Source organism: Limulus polyphemus, unplaced genomic scaffold, assembly GCF_000517525.1.
Source record: "Limulus polyphemus unplaced genomic scaffold, Limulus_polyphemus-2.1.2 Scaffold2689, whole genome shotgun sequence".
In the NCBI taxonomy this organism is placed as follows: domain Eukaryota; kingdom Metazoa; phylum Arthropoda; class Merostomata; order Xiphosura; family Limulidae; genus Limulus; species Limulus polyphemus.
Window position 1 is genome coordinate 35,324 of NW_013668299.1, and position 6,098 is coordinate 41,421.

The window sequence follows — 6,098 nt, forward strand, 5'->3', positions numbered from 1 at the left end:
TTCGATCCTCTAAGGTCGATTATTATCCCCAGAAGTTGGTGTCATCTGGTCATCTATGAATAAGAACACCTTTTTTTTAATACTTTGTTAGCAAAAATAGCTCGGAGGCTATTGGTGGACATTGAAATATATCAACTACACCATTAACGTATGGCGTTCCAAAACTAACTACAACTAAGACTCGTTGAAAACTAAAAAAAAAAATTGCATGTTGTTTACTCGTAACTATGTCTGAGGAAAGACAGTTCAAGTCTTCATCAACGTTTTTCTTGGCTGAGAGAACCGAGGTGGTTGTTACTCGTGTTGTTGTTTCCATTTCAGCTGAGAAATATAAGGCTATCTTTGGATATCTTTTTTTGTATACACCTAAGTATTTATTATATTAAAAAAAACAACATTCAGATGATCTTCTTTTGAAGAAAGAAGAACTTATTTTCTTTCGTTTCGTGTTCAACTTGTCTATTTTTTTGTAGACTGGGTTGTTTGTTGTTTTTGCTATTTTTTTGAAAACAACGCATTAAAATATTTAGTTTGTACTTTTCGAAAGCGAGGAATTACATTTTATCTAAAATATAGCAAGACGTCCTTTCCAAATCTGTATGGATTTTGTTTTTCTTTAAAGCGTAAATTCGATCCGTGTGAAAATGTGTCCACAATTTCTCCGAAACGTCCTTAATGTAAAATTTTGTTTTTAGGGAAAAAAAACATTAGTAGTAATGCATGTTATTTTCATGTTTTTCTCGTATTATGATGAAATTTAAAATATCTGCGTTGATTATGTTTATTAGACTACTTGAATACATTTGCCAGACACGTTTTTTGTTTTTATTACGCTGCATGGTAATTGTTTAAAAAAATAAGTCGGGCCGGGCGTGGCCCAGACTTAATGTGTCGGACTGCAGAATTCAACGTCCGAGCTGTGATACCACGATACTCACTTTTCAGCTATGGGTGAGTCAATCCCGTGTCGGTCCGAAGAATCGGCTGAAGCTCTTGACTGGCTGCCCTCCCACTGGTCAGTAGTTAAACATTAGGGGGCGGCTATATCTGACCCTCTAAGGGGTTTCTGACTTGGCCGTTCAGACCAGTGGTTTTTATCAACCTCCTGGACGCCCTCACGAACCTCCATGTTCAGAAGCTGGCTGTATAAGAGCAACATAGCTATAAATAAATATCTAAGTTAATGACATTTTAAAATAAAATATTACTTTAATCGAACACAGTATATATAGCTCAATGACTATCAATGATCAACTTATTATATACTTTTTTTACCGGTCGGTTATCCATAGTCATAAGCGGATAAAACTTGTGGTAATAGCACCCAAAAAGCGTTGAGGATATCCCATCTATCAAGCAAAAACAAAACGCCTAAGTTAAATAAGTTGACCATCATGGAAAATCAAAACAATGGTGAGGAGGTGAGTGCTTAAACCCACAACGTCTCGCCTCCTACTGCCTTTCGCTGTCTGCAGCCAAGATGTAGGAAGGCAGTTACTCTTGAAGTCTAAAAGTCGAAATAAAACCACCCAAAAATTCTACAATAAACAAAACTCCCAACCACCATCCTTATAAAGATCTTTAAAAAAAAAATGTTTAAATAGTCGAAAACTTATTCAAGTATGACAGGGAAAAGTTGAGGCAAGCCCAGCTACTTGAAGTTTGTCTTTCCAGTCCTGCCATACTAAATACGAAACTACTTTTATAACTAAGTTAGTTTATGAAGAGTGACCTTGAATAATTAACGACCTCTCATTCACAATGCTTACAGATCCCAGGTTGAGAAACAACAATTTATGAATTGTGTAAAGTATTATTCAGGTTTAAAATTCCATTTGAAAAGGTGACATTAAATGTTGATCTCTAAACTATCCCTTTTAAATCTGTATTAAAAATTGTCTTTATTGATTTATTCTACTTTGTTTGCTTTTAATTTCAATGTTTTTAGTTAAGCAATATTTGTATACTTCTTTTATCTCCTTATCTCTGGCCGGAGGCCAAGTGATTAGGGCCCCCGGCATGGCCAAGTGGTTAGAGTGCTCGACTCGCGATCTGCGGGTTCGAATCCCCGTCCCACTAAACATGCTCGCCCTTTCAGCCATGAGGGCGTTATAACGTGACGGTCAATCCCACTATTCGTTGGTAAAAGAGTAGCCCAAGAGTTGGCGGTGGGTGATGATTACTAACTGCCTTCCCTTTAGTCTTACACTGCTAAATTATGGACGGTTAGCGTAGATAGCCCTCGTGTAGCTCTGCGCGAAACTCAAAACAAACAATCTCTCTGGCCGACCGTGGCCTGGTAGTTATCGTGTCGGACTGTGGATCCGAATGTCCCCAAGTTCGCGTCCCGTTGCCGGAAATTCGTCCTCCGCACTTTGGGTCATAGGTGCGTTACAAGAGTGACGGTAAAATCTCACTACTCGAGTTTGACCGTCTGCTTCCTGGTTTGAGTGTATCATTTCACAATTAGAGGCGTATATTTGTTGAATAGCTATGCATGGATATTCTAAACCAACGAACAAATTCCTTTCGTCCTTTTTATTATTTGTGGTTAAAAAAGACGTTTTCAAGTTAGTTTTGTTATCACATTCCAGCAGTCTCGATTCGAAAATCTAATATTTCACCGTAAAAAAAAAAAGTTTAAATTTTGTCGTGTGTACACTAACTCCTTTCTTAACAATATACATTAAAAACCGTTTTTTTTTTATAGACTTATCGTACTTGTGTTATAAACATTACGTTAACCAAGCAAAATATGTAGTTATAATAGGAGGCTCCACGTAAGACATACTTTTTAAATATTTTAAACTTAGCGGCCGTGTAAACATTGCCTTAATGCACTTGTCTTTAGTCGTTATTTTGGAGCTTCTTCTGACGCAATTACGGAACTCAAGATCCTTCGTGAGAGATTCAACACGACCCCACACCTGCACTGTTAATATCTCTTTCCAAAATACATTGTCGCGTCCTTGCAAAAAAGAAAAAAAAAACTTTAAAATCTCTCAACTTTGTGGTTATGAAAACTAAACAAACATTTGAGAACAGCCTTTTGAAATAATGTGACGACTGACGTTTTGATGAAATAATATTGAATATGATTATATACTTTGTACATCTATAAAATCCCTACACTATCTTTTTTTTTATATCGTTCCCTACCATTGGAATCCACATATTGCATATTTTAATTAACGTGTTTTTTACTGTTACACCTGGAATGGCCTTGGTGGCTAGGACGCTCGTTTCGCCATCTGCGTGTCGCGGGTTCGAATATACGTCACCGAACAATACTCGCCCTTTGAGCCGTAGTAGCGTTGTAACGTGACGGTCAATCCCACTATTCATTGGTAAAAAGAGTAGCCCAAGAGTTGGCGGTAGGTGTTGTTGACTAACTGCCTTCCCTCTAGTCTATCACTGCTAAATTAGGAACGGCTAGCGCAGATGGCCTTCGAGTTGCTTTGCCCGAAATTACAAAACACACAATATTATTTTAATGATGAATCTGGTTACTATGGCAACAAGCCCAGAATTCGGTGTAAATAAGTGACCACACAAGGTGAGCAAATCACTGATTTATTTATTTCTTCTCTGTAAAGTAAACCCAACTTGAAGTGGTAGGATTAATTGTAATTGTTATGACTCGTACGTTATTAGAGACCCTGTGCTCAAGAAAGTCGTGGATATAAAACTTCTTTGTGTATAAATAGTTTTTAATAAGTCGTTCAGAAAGCCATTTGATCACTTTAGTGTTGAAATGATATCATGGTCTACTTGCAGAATGAAAGACTAAGAGCACGTGAAACGTAAGCACTGTTAGATAACGGGTAAATAAATTAAAAAATACATTAATGTTTTTACTTGATTCCTATAATGAAACTATTATTTCTAGAACACTCTACACTTGTTGTTTTATAACTTTTACCCTCATCATCAGCTTCATCTCCTCAGCTACTTTTATAATACGCTAGGCCTAATTAGTATGTTATAACATTAGAACTCTAATCATCTACGTCAAATCTTTGCCTAAATATGAATTAGTGTTGAATAATCCTTAATTATTTGATCCAAATCAACGTTGGACTTGTCAGTTTTGTCTTAGATATAAGGATATTTTTACCTTAAAAATTGGGCATAACGTGGCCCGGTGGGTAGTGAGTCTCGGGCTGCTGCCTGGGTGGTCAGAGGTTCGAGACGTGATCGTATTGCACACGTTGCCCATTTTCAGATGTGGGCGCTTTATAAAAATTAACGTCAGTCCCTGGATTGCGATATTTAGTTTAATGTCCGACAGTGCCCTTTTGGTGGCACGTGCTGCTGACTGGCTGCCTTCCTTCAGGTCAGTAGTTCAAAATTAGGGACAGCTACATCTGAATCATAGGGCCTGACTTGGCAGTTTAAGCCATATACGCATAAGGTGTTCAGATTGATCATTCCTGTACCAACTTCCTTAAAATTTTGGACACCAGGCGCTAAACGTTCTGAATGTGACGTACAAGTATCTCGTGACACAAATTATCCAATCGTAACTTTGTACGTCTTCGACAGAAGGACAAAAAAAAAATCCATGTTTGTTTGTTTTGAATTTCGAGGAAAGCTACACGAGGGCTATCTTCACTTGCTGTTTCTAACTTAGCAGTGGTAGGCTAGAGGGAAGGCAGCTAGTCATTACCACCCACCTCCAACTCTTGGACTCCTCTCTTACCAATGAATAGTGGTATTTACCGTAACATAACAACGTCCCCACGGCTGAAAGGGCAAGCATATTTGGTGGGTCGGGGATTCGAATCCCCGACCCTCAGATTGCGAGTCAAGCGCTCGAACCACCTGGCCATGCCAGGCCCACCTTACTGTCTGAAAAAATAAACAAACGAATTATGATCATAATAAAATAATATCCACTCTTTCCAATGTCGGTAGAGGGAGAGGTAAGTAACCCGAGAGCTGATGGGAGGTTTATTGTTGTGGTTAAGACAAGCGCTTGAACCACCTGGCCAAAGATCCATAGAGAGAGAACATTGAGATAAATATACGATTGATCTTAAATTATATTAAGAGTTACAAAAGAAAGCTTTCCCTAAGTAAACACTTAATAAAGAAGGCTCTCTAACGATCAAGGTTTGTTGAGGTTGGATAATATTCGTCACTTCATGTAAGACGTCCATGATTTTCATTAGGACGATTGATTAACTGGTGGCCAGTTTAGTTTATCTGTCAAAAAGTATATTCAATCTAGTGATGCAGAGCGCCCTCTGGTGTCGTTTTTGTATAAGATGCTTTCATAAGAAGGATATTTTGTGCACTATTTTTATTTCGGTCTATGATTTTCATTAGGACGATTAACAGGTGGCCAGTTTAGTTTATCTGTCAAAAAGTATATTCAATCTAGTGATGCAGAGCGCCCTCTGGTGTCGTTTTGTATAAGTTACTTTCATAAGAATCCTATTTTGTGCAGTATTTCTGACACTCGTTTAAACATGTTTGTGAAAATACTATCTTGAAGAATACGATAGCAAACTTACAGAATACTAGAAACACTAGTTTCCGTTAGTCGGGAATAATTGTTTTTTTTTCATCAGTTACATGTAATATTTGACTGAGCTATACCAGAACAACTTTCCAGAGTATCAAACAAACTGATATTTATTACAAGTGTGTGGTTTCTAGATTAACTTGTGTCTAGAAATGTTTGTACAAGGCGATTGGTGTTTAAAACCTCACGAGATATTCTAGGGTTTATGGCCGATAATAATGTTGCCAAAGAAGGTATCCTAGTGACGAAACAAAGCAATCCTTATAAGGAAGAACGGTGTATTTAACTAGTTATACTTACCTATTTGATTGTTATTTTTGGTTATATTAAGTTAAGTTTTGGTTTTGTTTTTGCTCAAGAAATACGAGGCTCGAAGGACTAAAAAGACCGTTATCAAAGTCGACAAAATCTAGTGTAAGAAGGACTAAAAAGACCGTTTCCAAAGTCGACAAAATCTAGTGTAAGAAGGACTAAAAAGACCGTTATCAAGGTCGACAAAATCTAATGTAAGAAGGACTAAAAAGACCGTTATCAAAGTCGACAAAATCTAATGTAAGAAGGACTAAAA